The sequence below is a fragment of the Odocoileus virginianus genome, chromosome 9 (assembly GCF_023699985.2).
Source record: "Odocoileus virginianus isolate 20LAN1187 ecotype Illinois chromosome 9, Ovbor_1.2, whole genome shotgun sequence".
Taxonomy (NCBI): Eukaryota; Metazoa; Chordata; class Mammalia; order Artiodactyla; family Cervidae; genus Odocoileus; species Odocoileus virginianus.
Window position 1 is genome coordinate 70,171,645 of NC_069682.1, and position 19,194 is coordinate 70,190,838.

General features: G+C 42.8%; 1 long non-coding RNA gene across 1 annotated transcript; it reads right to left on the reverse strand.

Moving 5' to 3' along the window:
- Positions 1–1,742: 1,742 nt before the first annotated feature.
- Positions 1,743–18,803, reverse strand: LOC139036517 (uncharacterized). Its single transcript, XR_011489281.1, has 4 exons — positions 18,540–18,803; positions 16,063–16,113; positions 13,332–13,418; positions 1,743–2,219 (listed from the first exon to the last, which is right to left on the reverse strand). It is a non-coding gene; the product is annotated as an uncharacterized lncRNA (long non-coding RNA).
- Between the last annotated feature and the right edge of the window lie 391 nt (positions 18,804–19,194).

Below are 19,194 nucleotides of genomic sequence, written 5' to 3' on the forward strand. Positions count from 1 at the left end.
TGATTATAAGATTCCATGCTTGTTCCTCAGAATGCACGCTGTGTGAAAGATCTTAGACTAAAACTAGTATATGAAATTTAACATGTTTTTTAACATGCAAGGAAACAGCATCATAGGATGACAGATTTAATATTTTCTCTTACTTTGACCATGATTCTTGGAAATATCCACTAGAAAAATGACTGAGAAGGTTCATCCTAGGATTTGAAATAAGCCAAGGCATTGCTTTCATCATAGTCCCTACACTGAGAGTAGAAAGGAAGACTAATGTAATAAGAAAAAATAAATTTAGCTCATAATCTTATTTCAATGGATGAATAAATTAGGTCAGGAACAAATCTTTAAAAATAGAGGCAACATGGTCAATGATAAAAAGACTTGTGAGAGAAAACTGTATATCGAATCCAAGTGGGCATAAGTGATGTGAACTGTCTTCCTAGGATTAAAACCAAAGAAAATTCCTATCTACAGAGACTAAAAGCCTTAATTGACTTGCTCCTTAATTCTGAAACTAGAACAGGGGTTGGTGATGGGTATCGACATCTGTAATAAAAATTAAAATGCTGGGAGTGACAAATGTTTTTGCTGCCTTGTCTGAATGGATGTAGTGCCTGTGATATCTGGCCTCGTGCAGTTATTTAGAGAAAAATGAAGTATTGCAACAGAAGGCTGTCGGACTTCCATTCTGAATGTGGAGAATCTATGGTCATGTTTTACTTGGAAGGAACTACATTTCTTAACGGATTAATAAGTAAACACAAAGCTTTTGAGCATCTGCTGCATAGTGGATTTCTGACACAAAGTCAGAATCCATCTCACATTGCTTGATGAATTTCTTCAACCATTAATGACAAAATTCCCCTGTCCAGCTTAAGGCAGAGGGTATGGTTTAATAAGTTTCCGGGGCCTGTTTCTAATGCACAGACAACTGGGGGAATGTGACCCTAAGCTATTGTTTCTTCCCTGTCACTCCTCTCTCTGATATTATGATGGCTTCTCCAAAGAAAGGGCTTGCCAGGTGGCGCTAGTGGTAAAGAACCCGCCTGCCAGTGCAGGAGACACAAGAGATTTGACTTCGATCTCTGGGTCAGGAAGATCCCCTGGAGAAGGAAATGGCAACCCACTCCAGTATTCTCGCCTGGAGAATCCCATGGACAGAGAAGCCTGGTGGGCTACAGTTGATGTGGCCGCAAATAGTCGGACATGACTGGGCACCCAAACAAAACATAATCTCCAAAGAAAATTTGGCTTTGGGTTTCCACATGAGCCTTGCATGCCCAATTCACTAACAGCCTAAAGAGTAACATGAATGATTCTCCAAGTCACAGTTGAAACTGATCCTTAATTCTCTTGCCTCTGCAGGACCCATTTCAGTTTGATTGGATTCAACTTAGAGGAGCTGAAACTAATTGCACTTGGCTGAAAAATATTTGAGAAATTGCTAAGAACACAGAAATGAGATTATAAACACAGTCATGAAGATAGATATATTACTGGCCTAAGGTAACTCATAACTTCCTCAGTTAACGAGACAAAGGAAAGACAAGACTAATGTGTATCACAACACCTTCCCCGTCTTTGGTTCCTTTGTTGTTCAGTCAGTCGTGTCTGACTCTTTGCAACCCCATGGACTGTAGCCCTCCAGGCTTCTCTGTCCATGGGATTTCCCAGCAAGAATACTGGAGTGGGTTACCATTTCCTTCTCCAGGGGATCTTCCCAACCCAGGGATTGAACCCGGGTCTCCTGCAGGCAGATTCTTTATCGTCTGAGTAAGCGAAGCCCTTACTTTCTGTCTAACCAACTCTATTTGCTCAGCCACAAATAATGGCAGGAAACACATTCATATCACTCCAAGGTAGTTTCACATTTTGGTTCTTTTTTTTTTTTTAATGAGTAAACTTTTATTGCACTTTTATTTTCATTGTTAAGTCTTTTGGCCTTGCCTCGCGGCATGTGGGCTCTTAGTTCCCCAGCCTAGGACAGAACCTGCACTCTCTGCATTGGCAGCGTGGAGTCTTAACCACTGGACCATCAGGGAAGTCCCCACATTCATTCTTAAAACAGACTAGTCCCCACACCCTCATTCTTAAAACAGACTCTTGCGAAGTTGTCAGTTGATTGAGAAATAAGGTTCTGATCTCAACGATGCTCTCAGGCACGTCTTCTCCCCATGTGTTCTTCCTCTTTCCTCCTCTTGTGCCGGTGAATCAAGGATTCCCTGCATGAGGACCAGATAAGAAGTGAAGGAGCAGGGGTCATCTCAGGGCTGGGTGTGGTCCGTGTGCTTCATCACACCTGCAAAGTCCCTTTTGCCATGTAAGGTAATATATTATAGGTTCCAGGAATTAGGATGTGGTCCTCTTGCCACACTGGTGGTGATGGTCATTATTCTGCCGACCACACCCTGCATCATTCCCAGCCCGTCTGGGACAAGCTGCACGTGGGATTCCCCCATGCCACTGATGACGGGCCATGGGGAAGAGGAGGTGCTATCAGACACCATCTTCCTACTGAATGCAGGTAACTGTCTCTCCTCCTCCATGCAGCTGCCTCATGTGGGGCAGGGGCACCAGGTGAGACCTGTCTCCCCCCCCCCAACCCCCGCCCCATCTCAGAGATTCAAGTGGGAAGAGAATCAAGCAGATGGTGTGTTACATGACCCAGTAGGGGAACACGGTAGGGGGTGAATAAGACCACTAGGGAATTTCCAGCCTAAATCTTGACCTACATACCGCATGCCCTAATCCTTCCTGTGTCTAACATACTCAGGATCAGAAGGGCTGAGTCCTGCAGGCAGTGACGGGCCTTGATTGGGAAATGAGAAGGTTCTGGGTGTGATGAGCTGGGCTCTATATAAGCAGGCCTTAGGTGCATGCCGGGCTTGCTGGCTGTGCTGGAGCTGGTCTGTCTGGGATGGTGAGTTCGTGCTCTGTCCCACTGGGAAGCGGAGGACGTTTTGTTAGCTGCATGCCTGGGAAACAAGAGTGGCACACTCTGGCACATGGGCACAGGCCCCATACAGCTGCAGTTCCAGCTGCCACGGGCTCATGCGTGGGCTCCTTGTGGAGCCCGGGAGAAGAGGCGATGTGTCAGGCTGAGGCTGGGAGGCTGTCATGCATTCCTGGCTTCCTCTGTGTATGTGGTTGAGGCGGTCAGGATTTGGGGTGGGGATGGGGGTTTGAACCCTTTGTCTCACGTACTTCTTTTTTTTTTTTTTTTTTTTTTGTCTCACGTACTTCTGCTCTCAGTTTTAAGGTGTGACCTCTCTAGAGTGTTTTGCCCTGAGAATGGAAGGAGGAGGAGGAGGAAGCATGGTTCTTTCATTTCTAAAAGTGATATCACAGGTGAATCAATTGCTTACTTCTGAATTCCGTCCTAAATACCAATTTACCGGCCTAATTCAGTTCAGTTCAGTCACCCAGTCGTGTCTGACTCGTTGTGACCCCATGAACTGCAATATGCCAGGCCTCCCTATCCATCACCAACTCCCGGAGTCCACCCAAATCCATGTCCACTGTATCAGTGATGCCATCCAACCATCTCATCCTCTGTTGTCCCCTTCTCCTCCTGCCCTCAATCTTTCCCAGCATCAGGGTCTTTTCAAATGAGTCAGCTCTCTGCATCAGGTGGCCAAACTATTGGAGTTTCAGCTTCAACATCAGTCCTTCCAATGAACACCCAGGACTGATCTCCTTTAGGATGGACTGGTTGGATCTCCTTGCAGTCCAAGGGACTCTCAAGAGTCTTCTCCAGCACCGCAGTTCAAAAGCATCAATTCTTCAGCACTGATTTCTTTATAGTCCAGTCTGTTGTTCCATGTCCAATTCTAACTGTTGCTTCCTGACCTGTATAACCGGCCTAATAACCCTTGGCTGTTTGGAGCCGTAAGGGAGTCTGTTGCAGGTCTCTCCCCTGGCTTCTGGTGGATGCTGGCTGTCCCGGGTGTTCCTTGGCTTGTGGGTGCCTCGCTGAGGTCTCTACCTTTATCCTCTAACTGTCTCCTCCCCAGTCTCTGCACACAGTGGTCCCTCAGTGTATCTCTGCCTCTGTATCCAGACTTTCCCTTCCTAAACCATTGGATTAAGGCCCACGTAAAGCTCGTTTTAACCTGATGACTTCTGCAAAAACCCTATCTTCAAGTAGGGTCACATTCTGAGGTCTTGGGGGTCAGGGCTTTTTGGTGGTGGTGATTTAGTCACTAAGTTGTGTCTGACTCTTTGTGACCCCATTGACTGTGGCCCGCCAGATTCTCCAGGTAAGAATACTGGAGTGGGTTGCCATTTCCTTCTTCAGGATCTTGCTGACCCAGGCATCAAACCCAGGTCTCCTGCATTGCACACAGATTCTTTACCATCTGAGCTACGAGGGAAGCCTATCGTTTTTTGGGACCACTATAAATGCATAGGCTTCCCAAGTGGCTCAGTGGTAAAGAATCCGCCTGTCAACACAGAAGCTGCAGGAGATGTGAGCTCAATCCCTGGGTCCGGAAGATCCCCTGGAGGAGGAAATGGTAACCCACTCCAGTATTCTTGCCTGGAGAATTCCATGGATGGAGAACCTGGCAGGTTATAGTCCTTGGGGTCGCATAAGAGTTGGACATGACTGAGAGACTGAGCGTGCACACATGAATGCATAACAGGCTGACACGAAGAAACTAACAAGGATTCTTCTGGGAGAGAATTTCTATTTCTGTTATGGTCATTCATTATTCAATGTCCTTTTTGCTTTTTAAAAAGCATTCATTTGTTTGGCTGTGCTGGGTCTCAGTCGTGGCATGCAGGGTCTTTTTTAGTTGTGGCATGTGAATTCTTAGTTGCTGCATATGGGATCAATACCCTGAGCAGGGATGGAACCCGGGCCCCCTGCATTGGAAGCTGGGAGTTTCAGCCACCGTACCACCAGGGAAGTCCCTGGTTATTCAGTTTTCAAGTCCAAAAATTGATACATTTATACTGCCTTCATTTGTAAGGATATCTTCACTGGGTATAGAACTCCAGACACATGGCCTCAACCAAATGCCCCACTCCTCCGTTCTCCACTCTGGCCGGAGGCCCACATTTTTACCAGCACCAAGTGACCGTCAAAACTTCTGCTTGACTCAGTATCCCAGCAGCTGTTCTCACAAGTTTGACCCTGTGGTCAGCTATGGACCCAAGGGAAATTTTCATATCAGTGTTTAAGGCTCTCTGTTTAGCACCCTGCCTGCCAAGCCCAGTTGTGTTGAAAGCCCCAAGTCTGGTATCCCATCCCTCCATCCAGCAAGGTCACTGCTCTCTACTTGGGTTCTATGTCCCTGCCCTGTGGCTCTAGAAATGCCATCAAAGAGAATGTCAGGGTGACATGTGCTTTTCCTCTGTGAAGGACCACAGCCCTTGAATACATTGCTTTCTAGTATGTAAAAGTCGGGGTATGTTTGTTTATCTAGCTTTCCCTGCTCTTTCACAGTGAGAGGATAACTCAGAGCAACCACGCTATCATTGTTGTTGTTGTTCAGTCACTATAATCTTGCCTGCATCTCCATGGACTGCAGCACGCCAGGCTTCCCTGTCCTTCACCATCTCCTGGAGTTTGCTCAGACTCCTGTCCATTGAATCGGTGATGCCATCCAACCATCTCATCCTCTGTCATTCCCTTCTCCTCCTGCCTTCAATCCTTCCCAGCACCAGGGTCTTTTCTAATGAGTCGGTTCTCCGCATCAGGTGACCAAAGTATTGGAGCTTCTGTATCAGTCCTTCCAATGAATATTCAGGATTGATTTCCTTTAGGTTTGACTGGTTTGATCTCCTTGCTGTCCAAGGGACTCTCAGGAGTCTTCTAGTCTTCTCCAACACCACAGTTTGAAAGCATCAATTCTTTGGTGCTCAGCCTTCTTTATGGTCCAACTCTCACATCCATACTCTCACATCCAATTCTCACATCACTCCACCATGGATAGAACCAAAGGTGTCTGTTCTTTCATTTAAAGTACAGGTCAAACTGATTTCATTTTTGAAGATCTACCTTGATGCTTCGGCCCATATAATCTCAATCCTTATCAATCCACACTGTCTGATACTGAGTAAGTGATTGTATGAATCAGGGTCCTCTGGAGAAACAGAACCATCAGGATCTCTATATCTATCTAAATAGATATAATGACTTATGATAAGGCTGAGAATAATGTGATTACGAAGGCTGAGAAGTCCCAAGATACACAGTCAACTGGAGACTGGGAAAGCTGATGGTGTAAGTTCCAGGCCTGAAGTCTGGCAGGCTTGAGACTCCAGTAGAGCGGTGTTTCAGGAGCAGACTGATGTCCAGTCGAACGGTCAGGACATGGTCCTTATCATTCCACCTGCCTGGGACTCTGACTTGGAGGCTTGTAATCATAATCCCACAGGTGGTAGCTTCACCCCACTGACTCCTCAGGCAAACACATACACCAAAGGCATGTTTCTTTACCTGTTACTTTTCCACAAGGATAGGTAATTTTACCTTCCAAACTCTATAAGGACAAAGTTTATTTCTTACAGCTTCTGTTGTGTGTGGTGTGTGTTTGTGTATTCATCCCTTGTTCTGCCTACCTCCCTATTATGGACAACTTGAAAGTTGGCTACCAAGGGCCACACGGAAGCATGTATACTTATATAGTATCAATTGTGATTTCAGGAGTCAGTGAATTTTAGAGACGTGGCTGTGGTCTTTTCTCCAGGCCAGTGGGCTCATTTGAGCCCCGAAAAGAGAGAACTGTATCGGGATGTGATGCTGGATACTTGTGATCACCTCGTGTCGTTGGGTAAGGAGATCTTTCCTTGCTAGTTTAAAATTGCCCAAGGTGGAATTTTTCCTTCCATGGGAATATCTGCAAAGCCCCTAGAAACACTTGGCTGAATTCAACTCAACTCAGTAAAGTACTGGTGCTGCGTGATGATAGAAGAGGGCATTATCATTTGGTGATGATGGAGGCTTCATATTCTCCATTGTCTTCCAAACCATCACACTTAAAAAAAAAACAGCTCCTGAAAGATTTTTGAGGTGACAATGAATCTCATTAGAAGTCTGGGTCGGATTTCTGTAATTCCTACAGCATGGTGAAGATCATTTATTTTTCTTAGGACGCTGGGCTTACAAAGCAGAAGTGATGTCCTCCTTGAGGCAAGGGAAGGAGCCCTGGATGCTGGAGAGAGAGGTGACGAGTGCTCCATGCCCAGGTAACTGACAAGGCACAAACATGTGGAGGCTGTCCCCACTCATACCCCAACTGGTCAGAGTGACCTGGACCCCCGAGGTGATGAGAAGGGAGCTCCCCAAAGAATCCTATTTTTACCCCACATTCATTCCCCTCCTTGCACTCCCCTTGTTGTATCTCTAGTCTTAGGACACTAAATGGTGTGCTGGCAAAATTTTGAAACTTAAATGACCACACGGAAGGACAGAAGTATGAATAGCTGAACTGGTCAAATAATTTCAGTGATTAGAATGGATGGGCTCAGAAGAGTGTCCTGAAAAGCTCCCCTGTTTTTTTTTTTTTCTCCCAAGAAAGAGTTAGGGAGATTGTCTTCTCTCTAGATTCAGAGAACAGGTTAATTAAACACTGAATAACAGCTGAAAAAAGTAATCAAGTTTACCATCTAACTGGAGAGAGATGACAAGCCCATCACTAATAGAAAGTAGAAATTGCCAGAATGCAAGATGATCCAGAAATTTCAGAGAAACTCTAAATTTCAGTATATAATAGAGAGCATAGCTCACTAACGGACCTCTGAAAGTCAAGGGACAAAAAGGTAAGTTTGCCCAGATGGTGATCTGGGCTTGGGACGTCCTGAGAGCTGAATAAGTTACTAAATGCTTAAAAAATACTAAATGCTTATAAGCTGTAGGCATTTTGGAAAGTGAAACTGTAACCCAGGAAGAAATTAACAGGTTTTTATAAGAACTGTTCACTAGAATTCCAAGTAATCCTGGGCTTTCTTTGTCTTTAAAAACTTAATAACCTGACCTCCAACTTCTCTCCTACCCCCAAATTATCTATACAGATGAGTCATCTTTTGAATGCTTACTTTTATTCCATTAACATGTTTGTCTTTCTTTATCCTTTGTCTGGCAAAGTGGCAGGAGGGCTAGAAGTTTTAGGTACAGAGAATGGAGCCAATCATATTGTTCAGTTTATAGTCAATAATCACTGTTGTTCTATATGAGAATCCATCCTTTTGTATTCCCTTCATCTGTAGCCTGTGATTTCATCAATCTTCCTGTCCCATGACAACCAGTTTAATATCTTTTCTATGTTGTTAAATATTCACACCTTTGTTATAAAATACACACCACTGTTTTATACATGGCATTTTAATTTAAATGGCATGCTGTAAAAGTTTTCTTATCATTCCAGTTATCTCTGAGATCTTTACATGTTCAATATAGACATTTTCTTTTTAGTTCAAAATAGTATTCTATGGTATGGGTCCACCACATTTAACTTAGGAATCTTTTTTTGCTTAACAGTGGCTAAATCTCTCCAACTCATTCTGGTCAAAATCCCACATGTTCTTTTAAGAACCTGTGTAATAATTTCTCTGGGCCACGGGGCATCTCTAAACAATTTTATAAATATTCCCAAATTGTTTTCTGGACATCTGTTAGTTGTACAAGCATTACTCGGTCCTCTTCCTGTGTCTTACCAATGCTTGGTAATAGTCTGCATTTTACTTGTTCTATTTTGATAGTAAGGTGTTACCTCCTTGCTTTAATTCTACTTTCTCTAATAGTAAGATGAAGCTCCCGTGATATTCTTGCTATCTACTCAGTATTCAGCTTTTCTGAATTGCTTCTTTGTATTCTTTGCCCATTTCTAATGGTTTTCTCTTTTCTTTGTGGAAATTGAATTTTCTTTTATGTTCTAGATAATTTTTGCTTGGTTTAAGACATATGAAAACTTCTGCCAATCTGTCATTTGCCTCTTGATTCTGAAGCTTTTCTTGACCAGAAATCCTTCATTTGGATGTAGTCACATCCTTCACATTTTTGAGGTAGCTTTACCCATTGCACCCTAGGTCACACACACAGTCTCCTGTTAGCTGTGTCTGTGTGCTCAGTCGCTTCAGTCGTGTCCGAATCTTTGTGACCCCATGGACTGTAGCCCTCCAGTCTCCTCTGTCCACAGGATTCTCCAGGCAAGAGCACTGGAGTGGGTTGCCATGCCCTCCTCCAGGGGATCTTCCCAAGCCAAGGATCAAGCCTGCAACTCCTACATTGCAGGCAGATTCTTTGACCGCTGAGCCACTGGGGAAGCCCCCTGTTAACTTTTGAGGCTTAAAATTCATACTTACATCTTTAATCTGTCTGGATTTGAGAGAGAGATTTTTGTACACAGTGTAAGAAATCAATCCGCCCCATTTTTTCCTGGATAGTGAGCCAGTTTTTATGACACTGTCTACCAAGTCGTCTATCCTGTCCTCACTGACTTGTGATGCCATCCTTATCACATATAAGGCTGCTGCTTACTCGCTCAGCCGTGTCCAACCCTTTGTGACCCCATGGATTGTTGTTCACCAGGCTCCTCTGTCCATGGGATTTTTCAGGCAGGATTACTGGAGTGGGCTGCCTTTTCCTTCTCAAGGGACATATAAGGTATCTACACAGATAAGTCATCTTCTGAACTTGTTCTTTTATTCCATTAATGTATTTGTCTGTTCTGTGTTAGTACCATATTCTTCCTATTAGTTTCCTAGGGAGTATTTATACTTGGGAGGTATTCCCATTGGTTTTTTTGTCTAAAATCAGTTACCTATCCATGGAATGGATTCTTCCACTGATGTTTGTACTGTGTTGTAATACTTCTACGTTATACTTTAAAACTGAGCCTCCTCCTGCTTTGGTTCTTTTATTAAAACTATTCAACATAACACAGTTGAGGCCAATATTCAAAGTCTCATAAATAATGATTATGACCATAACAAATATACATGACCTAATAGATGTGTGCAAAAGTGAATTGTTTTATGAACTAAATTAAGTGGCTATGATTAAATAGTGTTCACTGTTTTATAATGATTACTCATTTATGAATGATACGGGGAAAGACCATGTTTTTAAAAGAACTGCTTAAAACACAACCAAGTTTATACAAGTGTTATTAATTCAGTCAAATAAACTTTCTCCATAAGGAAAAAAACTCAATAGAATACAAATACGAAGTCTGTAAGTGCATAAACTTTTAAGATCGCCATGCTTCAGATTAACTGACCTCTTTATCATTATTAAACAAACTTACATATATAGCATATAGGTATGGTCTCTTGATTTTTTTCATTCCTTTGGTTAAATCCAAATTTTGTATGAGAGAAAATGTCTTTTTTTTTTTTTTTTTGCTTTCATTTTTGAAAGGGTTTTGCTGGGCATGAACTCTCTGGTTGACAGGTTTTTGTTTTCTTTTAATACATTAAAGATTTTCCTTTTTTTTTTTTTTTTGCTTGCAGTGTTCCAGTGAAGAATCTGATGTTACATGTACAGCATCTTTTTTCCCCTCTGGCTGATTCTACAGTTTTCTCTCTATCACTGACTTTGAGCAGTTTGACAATGATGTCTTGGTGTGATTCTCTTCATGTTTCCTATGCTTGACTTCATTGGACTTCTTGGATCTGTGGGTTTATAAGTGTTCATTGGGCTTGGACATTTTTTGGCCATTATTTCTTTAAGTATTTTCCTCTCTGGTCCTTCTTTCTCCATTTCTCATCTCTTTTCAGAGATTCTAGTCACCCGTATATTAAGCCATTTGAAGTTGGAAAATCTTCTAACATTTTTATTCCTCTTATGGGACTTAAATTAATGGATGGTAATACTTCTCTTTGAATCCTGACTGTTCTAACTTTTGCATTACATACTCTATTTTCCCCTCCGGTTCTCCAGCCAGCTTTCCTGTGTTACTGTGTTGTCCTTGACCATATAATTTTGTCTTTGGCATACAATGTTTCTATACATGTGAACTATTAGGTTGAAATATTGTATTTCCAAACCAATTTTCAGCACTAGATTCCACCTTTCAGGGCAATGTTTTATTTATTGTTTAGACAGTATCACTCATGTGTGTCTTTAAAGTGTTCCTCTGTATTCATACATTTTCTAATAACTTCAGTAGCGTTTTAAGATCTAGAATGATAAAGGTAACAGAAACCCATGCTAGTTCTCCCTCGAAAATTAACCTTTTTAATAAAAAAAAATCCTAGCAGTTAATCCATTTTTATTTAGATTTCTTTATTACCAAAAAAGCTAGAAAATTATCTTTTGTCAAACTGGGGGGTCATAAGTTTGATAAAGTCTATAGTGATACTGGAAAGTAATGATGTGCTCATGCAATATAAGAACTTGAGTGTGGTGTGGATATACATGAAAAATAGGACTCCTTTTCATTTCTAAGAATCCATGCCTAGACTACATTTCAAGAAATTAACAAAGATGTGTATATATGATTATTCTTAAGTGTTCTCAGAAATAACAAAGAGAACTCAAATATCCAAATAGAGCACTGGCCCAATCAATAATAATCATGTCCTGCAGTAAAATATTAAATATTAATACAATGGATAGACCAGGTTCATATTTACTCACAGAGAGACCCTCCCCCAGTTTTGGTGCTCAAAGGAAAAGTATTTAAAGTCTAATTACTTTCAGAGATTGCTGTATCTCTAGAGAGAAATTTTAAAGGACCTTTATGAAAGTAAAACTTTAATCCTTGCTTAGAATCTCACGTGGCTGCTTTTAGAGTCTTTAAATGTTGCTGTTTTGGTGATTACAGTGGCAACGAATCATTTTTCAGTTACAAAAAGAAGTATTTCAAGTTTAAAGAAATTTTTCATTGGATATATGTTGATCACTTAAATTATTCTTGTCCTTGGAGAATACTTCTCTCTCGTTCCTCTCCTGGCAAACGCCAGCTTCTCATCCCACCCCTCCAGAGTCCCCAGTTGCTGATGTCCCTGCTACCCCACTAGCAATCTTATGTGTTGTGATGTCTGGCTTTAATTTTATTTTTCTCCCACTGTCTTCCCATTAGCATGCCAACCAGCATTGGTGGATTATCATGCCCTTTATGAATCTATGAGTACCTTCAGGCAGAACCCTCACCAAGCAAAGTATCGAGGACTTTCTGCTTTCGTTCAGCGTTCTGAATGTGAGGACTGCAGCATGGCGTTTAGCTGCAGCTCACAACTTGCTGAACACCAGCGAATTCACCAGGTAGAAAAAGACCACAGATACGATGAAGAAACAAAGGCCTTCAGGCACCGCGCATCATTTACAAGGCTCCAACGAATCGATACTCTGGATAAACACCTTGAATGTGACCAATGTGGTAAAACCTTTAACAGAGCTTCAAAGTTCATTCAACATCAGAGCACACACGGCGGGCTGAAACCACACAAGTGTGATGTGTGTCAGAAGGCCTTCCAGTTTCTTTCATCCCTGATTACGCATCAGAGATTTCACGCTGGCAAGAGACCACAACTGACTCAGCATCAAAGAACTCCTACACAGAAGAAGCTCTTTGTCTGTACATTTTGTGGAAGGATCTTTCACAGCTTCTCAGAAAAAATCCAACACCAAAAAACTCATACGAAAAAGAAATATTACACATGTAATCACTGCAAAAAGGACTTCAACCCATATTCACAGTTTCTCTTACATCAGAGAGTTCACTCTGGAGAGAGACCCTACAAATGTAATGATTGTGAAAAATCGTTTAAAAGCCAATCGAACCTTAATAAACATCAGAAAATTCATACTGGAGAGAAGCCCTTTTCATGTAATGAATGTGAGAAGGCCTTTACCCAGCTCATAGATCTTAAGCGTCATAAACAAATCCACACTGGGGAGAAACTTTACGTCTGTGATAACTGTAAAAAGACCTTTGTCCGTTTCTCGGATCTAACGCGACATCGAAGAACCCATACTGGAGAGAGACCCTACAAATGTAATGTTTGTGAAACAACCTTTAAACATCAGTCAAATGTTATTAGACACCAGAAAAGTCATTCTGAAGAGAGGCCAGAGACACTAGAGAGGCCCTTTCCATGTGATGGATGTGAAAAGACCTTTCGCTATTACTCTGACCTTAACCGACATAAAAAAATTCATACTGAAGAGAAACCTTATAAATGCAGTGAATGTCAAAAGGCTTTTAACCATAGTTCAAATCTTAGTAAGCACATGAAGATCCATACTGGAGAGAAGCCCTTTGTATGTGATCAATGTGGAAAAGCATTCAGTCTAAATTCGAAACTGTCTCGACACCTGCAAACTCATGATAAAAAGAAACCCTGACTGTAGAAGAGGCAGGGGGCATTTAGAAATCACTTACCTTTTACTAGAAATCGAAAATCTAAACCAAAGAGATCAACGTGGAAAGGGTGTTAGCCAAAGTCCAGTTCTTCTGCATGAATTCATCCTGTGTGGAATATTTTAGAAATTTAAATGTTGAAGAAATGGGGAGATGTGATCAGAGACGTGTTTTCTGTATTTCATTGACTCAGTTCTTTGAGCAAAAGCAGCTAAACATGCCCAAGCAAAACTTGAACCTGAAAATGGCAGTTCCTATGATGGGAAATACTCATAGGAAGTTGAGGGTGGAGTAAAAAGAACAGACTCTTTTTGCTGATTGTTCATTATCTATTTTCACTGGATGACTAAAATCCTAGTTTTAACAGAGGTGGCCCTCTATTTTGTATGGAGGGGATACAACTCTGATCTAGGCATAAGTAAGGACCACAAAAGCCATTTCTCTGGAATTAAAACTTCAGAGAAGAAGAAACTTTGCCAGTGGACAATGAAAAACAAAAGGTGGGTCACAATTTAAAAACCTAAAAGAGAAAGAGTTGAGGGAAAACATGAGAAATTTAAAGGTGCTGGGTCAGTGGGCTACAAGACAAGGTTTCTGCTCCTTGTCTAAATGGATAGAATTCATAGACATCTGCTTCCTGGAGTCATTGGCACCATTATTGGATGTATCTAGAGAACCAAGAGGAAATGGAGAGATGGCAACAATTCTATGACTTAGATTCAGGACTTGGAGAATCCATAGTGGTGTTACTCAAAATAAGTTGATTTCCTGTATTCCCTGATAAATAAGTCACAAGCTTTCTAGGGCCTGCTAACACTGGTGGGAAATGTTGAATACATTCAAGTCTTGTGTGAGAAATCTACACTTTTCTGAATCAGTTCCCATAATCACTGGTGGCAGCTTAGCCCTGTTCAGTCAACTGGGGTTGGGCATAGTATAACACGTCTCTTTAGGACTGGTCTCAATCCACAGAAATTGATGGAAAGACATTCAGTTTCTTCTTTGAGGGTCATTCTCTCATCTTTCTGACCTCTGCTTTCCCAGATATTAGAGTATTATAGTGGATGCCACAGAGCTAAATTGTTGTGTAATCATTGGAGGCAGCTCCTCATCCCATGTTCATTCCTTATGTGCTTTTTTAAAAAATCTCTAAGAAAGATATGGACATAAGCCCACTTTTTGCAAATAACCTATAAAACTATCTGTCTGTTAAGTTATATATATACTGAAAATGCAACTGAAATAAATTTAAAAGATGAGTATAAAATAAATGTGATCAATGCAATTATGAAAATGTAAAATGGTTATTGGGATGGGGAGGGGAAAATTGGGCAATTACTCCTAATTTTGGTCTTTAAAATTCTGGTTTAGAGTCAAATTAAACGGAAACTATTCTATGTGTTTAAAATATATTAAGAATTTCCAACAATGCTCTTAACTCTGGAGTCTATATTAAAAGGAGAAAAGAAGAAGCTTAACAGAAAAGAACAGCTTGTTCTAAAATATCTAGTATTCCAAATTTTGCTAACAGATTCAATAGAAACCTAGATTCCAATAAATGTCTTTTTTTTGGGGGGAGGGCTTCCCTAGTGGCTCAGAGAGCAAAGCATCTGCCTACAATGTCGGAGACCCAGGTTTGATCCCTGGGTAGGGAAGATCCCCTGGAGAAGGAAATGGCAACTTTTAAAAAATATTTGTTGCCATGATTCCTGGGGATAATCACTAATTATAAGCCCCAAGTCCCTAATTACATGAAAAAGGAAAAAGTTAGGAGAAAACAGAAAAAAAAAAGGAAATAGCCATTATGCAAAAGTTAGGCCATTCAAGACATTCTCATTGGAAAGTTTCAGCTGAAAAAATTTTCTATTGGATTTTAACATTAAAACCACATAAGATATTTCTACTGTTTAAGAAAATAGTTGTTGGTACAATAAATGGAGAGAGAGCTAAAAATGCTTATATAGAGAGACTTCAAATGTCATCTAAACACTAACATAGTATGTACAACTTTTTCTTTCTGCTTTTAATAATTAATTCCTTATTTAAATTGAGTTTTCACTGTCACACATTTGAGGATAGAATCCAACAGGGTGTTGAGGTGAGCCACCCCCTGGCTCCCACCGAAAGATACACTGAAGTTTTAACCCCCACATGCAGGAAAAACTCAGTTCTCCCATGTTCTCCTTTACTTGCAACTACCACCACGCTGACACTCCTCGCACTGGATATGTGGGGGGTTCCCCACACCAAGCCATTCTGTGATATTGCTTGGGGGTCATAATTCAACTCAATTCTGACTCTCTACCTGGGGATCAGATACCACAGGTGAAGGGCCCAAGTCCCAAAAGACTGCCCCTCATCCCTAACTTCAAATCCCAAGTCCAGGTGGTCACCTGTGCTTTGGTAGGTTGGCTCTAAATCAGAAGTTCCACCCCACCCCAGCTAGAGTTTGCTTGAGCAACTTGCTAGAGCAACTCACAGAACTCAGGGGAACAGTTTATTGTAAAAGGAAATTAGGGATACAGACAAACATTCAGATGGAAGAGGTGTGTAGGACAGGAAGGGGCCTGGGGTTTCTGGGCCTGTCATTCACCCAGGAACTCCACTTGGAAGATCTCCAAACCCCATACTGTTGGGACTTTTATGGAGGCAGCATCATCAAGCAGGCATGATCTATCCATGACCAACTCCATTTCTCAAACCTCTTGAGATCCACTCCAAAACATGGGAAGTAAATCCCTAAACAACTTACCTGGGATTTGTTCATTTTCGAAGAAGAGGGCCAAGAGTGATGACATCAGAGCTGGATAAGAAAGAATGGAATCATGAGACATCTAACACAGCAGCTCTTACTATTATCTACCAAGAAAATGGCCCTTTGACCCATCTGGTCTAGGAAATACAGGAAACAACACAGTGAGGGAATATCCACTTGTCAGAATTCTGAAATGATCACGTAGAACTTTTTATACTGAGAAAATGTAAGCAGTGGGCTTGCTTCCCTGGTGGCTTGGCGGTAAAGAATCTGCCTTCCAATGCAGGAGACTCAGGTTTGATCCCTGGGTTGGTAAGATCCCCTGGAGAAGGAAATGGCAACCCACTCCAGTATTCTTGCCTGGGAAACCCCATGGATAGAGGAGTCTGGCAGGCTACACTCCATGGGTAGAAAAAGAGTCAGAGGTGACTTAGCAGCCAAAGAACAAATGTAAGCAATGGTTTTCTATGGAATGAATCCTCATGAAGTGTCTTTCTCTCTTTAACACATCTGCACCCTTCCTTTGCCCTCCCATTGCAATGTACATTTTTCTTCTGAAAGTTGAACTGAGGCTTTCATGAATCACAATGATCAATCAAAGGTCTTTGAATATGGTGTGATCACCCAGGTTTCGCTCACCCTGGAGAGGAAAATTCTGGCCCCCAAACTCTTCTTTCAGGGATTCTTCTGTCTCTGCCTTAAAATCCTAGGGAGAGGTTTCAGTTTAGAAATATGTTCTCCCAGGTGTGATTTCTGTCCTCGGGGCCTCCTGCTTTTTCCTTCACTGGGATGGTTTTGTTTCTACCTGGGCATAGCAGCCACATTTCCATCAGTTGGACTCTGCATTTGGACTCCCAGCGTTCAAGTGCCTGGTGAGCTGGACCTTTTCTAAAGCCCAATTAAGGCTGCAGAGTGAGACAAAGCTGCAGGAGGCAGAATGAGCCTAGAAGCCTCGATTATGTCTTGTGACCTAGGAAAAATAGCTCCAATGGTTTGATTATCAAAATACATAGTATAATTGCTTCCTAGGGCACAGAGAAGGCAAATCATCATGCCAGAAAAAAACAATGAGGGCAGGCAGGGGGAATGTATATTACAAAGATCGTGCATGTGTGCTAGGCTGCTTCAGTCGTGTCCAACTCTTTACGACCCAATGGACTCCTGCCAGGCTCCTCTGTCCATGGGATTCTCTAGGCAAGAATACTGGAGGGGGTTGCCATGCCCTCCTGCAGGGGATCTTCCTGACCCAGGGATGGAACCTGCATCTCCTGCATTGGCAGATGGGTTCTTTACCACTGTTCTTTACAGTGCCACCTGGGAAGCCCCACAAAGAAAGCCCCACCATGAGACTGGGAGGAAAACAGACCTCACGAAAACAGACTTTTAAACAGTTTTAAAATCTCATTTACCAGGGAATAAATCACTTTAGCTCTCTGTAAACGAAGTTATAAAATGTGCTCCTAAAGGTGCGGTAATGCTGACTTCACAGCCTGGTTGGGTGGACTGAGTGAGGTATCTAAAAATCTTTGTAACATTGATCGCAAGGGACACAAGTCCACAGTGTATTGTATTCTGGCTTGCTCCCTGCAACATATGTGTTTTGTTGTTGTTGATTTTTACTGCACCAGGGGGCATGTGGGCTCTTAACTTCCCTGACCAGAGATCCAACCCAAGCATCCTGTGGTGGAAGTTCAGAGTCTTAACTCCTGGACTGCCAGGGAAGTCCCACGGGCTTGCTTTTTACAAGTGCTATCTTGTTTTACCTCAGAATAACCCAATGAGGCAAATATTATTCCTAGGCTCACTTTATAAGATGCCCTGGGAGGCAGTGCTTCTGTGACAGGACCTGGTCTAAACACAAACATCTGCTCTTAAAACCTCATGCGGCACAGCAGACATCGCCCCAGCCCCCCAGCCCCCTGAAATCTCTGCCGGTCAAATCTGCTCCCTGGCCATTCCTGGCAACTGAAGCTCACATTTTTTCTTCCAATATATGCATAGTATAAAATAACGAATACAATGATTATAACATTTGTTTCTATAATAAATATTCCTTCTCTCCCCTGCTGTTCTCCACTACTCTTCAACCCAGCCTAACAGGCTGCAGATCCAAGTTGCATCAGTGGAACTTTGGGGACAAGATTGTAGCTATTTGTTGTTCAGTTGCTCAGTTCTGTTGGACTCTCTGCCACCCCATAGACTGCAGCACACGGGGCTTCCCTGTCCATCACCAGCTCCTGGAGTTTGCTCAAACTCATGTCCATTGAGTCGGTCATGCCATCCAACCATCTCATCCTCTGTCGCTGCCCCCTTCTCCTCTTGCCCTCTTTAACCATGTACAAACCTTGCACCTTCTCAGAGCACCTTCTTTTTAGGGGGGGCTGCAGGGAGCGCCCATCATGAGGTCTGCAAGTGAGGAACTCTGCCCTCTGTCGCCTTTCTCCCGACAGACCATCGACCATCGGGGAACACACCTCGGGGCGTCCCTGGAAAGGGATGCGGGCAGAGAGCTCGTCCACTCTCCGCGGGCCGAGGCCAGCTCCGCCCAGCCCTTCGCCCCTCGCCCCGAAGGCTCGGAGCTCCCTGCCAACCCTTTATCTGGCGGGTGCACCTGTTTCGCCCAGGAGACCACGGAAGGGCGGGGTCCGGACACTGCAGGACTCTTTCCCCGGAACAGCCTAGAGAACTGGAACACGGACTCGGCAGAAAACTGGAAAGTACGGTAGGTAGAGCGCTGGCAATGGCTCATGTGCAGAAGAGGCCGCCGGGCCGTCCTCCCCAGATTCCCACGGGGCGGTCCACGCTTTCCCGGACTACATCCTCCATAAGGCGCAGCGGCCGCCGCCCACGGCGGGGGGCTCCCTAGAGGAGCTTCTGCCGTCATTACCGGCTTGGGTGATTGCCAGGAACCATTAAAGCAAAAAGAAAAGGTGCATATGAACTTCATCGAAGACTACACCTCAGAAATGAAGATGACAGGCTTTAAAATGTCCCCCCAAATGCAAATAATTCCCCAGGCCGTCTCTTTCTCTTCAACTTCTCCTAGGAACACCAGAAGGGCTTCCCAGGTGGCGCTACCGGTAAAGAATCCGCAGGAGACATAAGAGATGCGGGTTCAATCCCTGTATC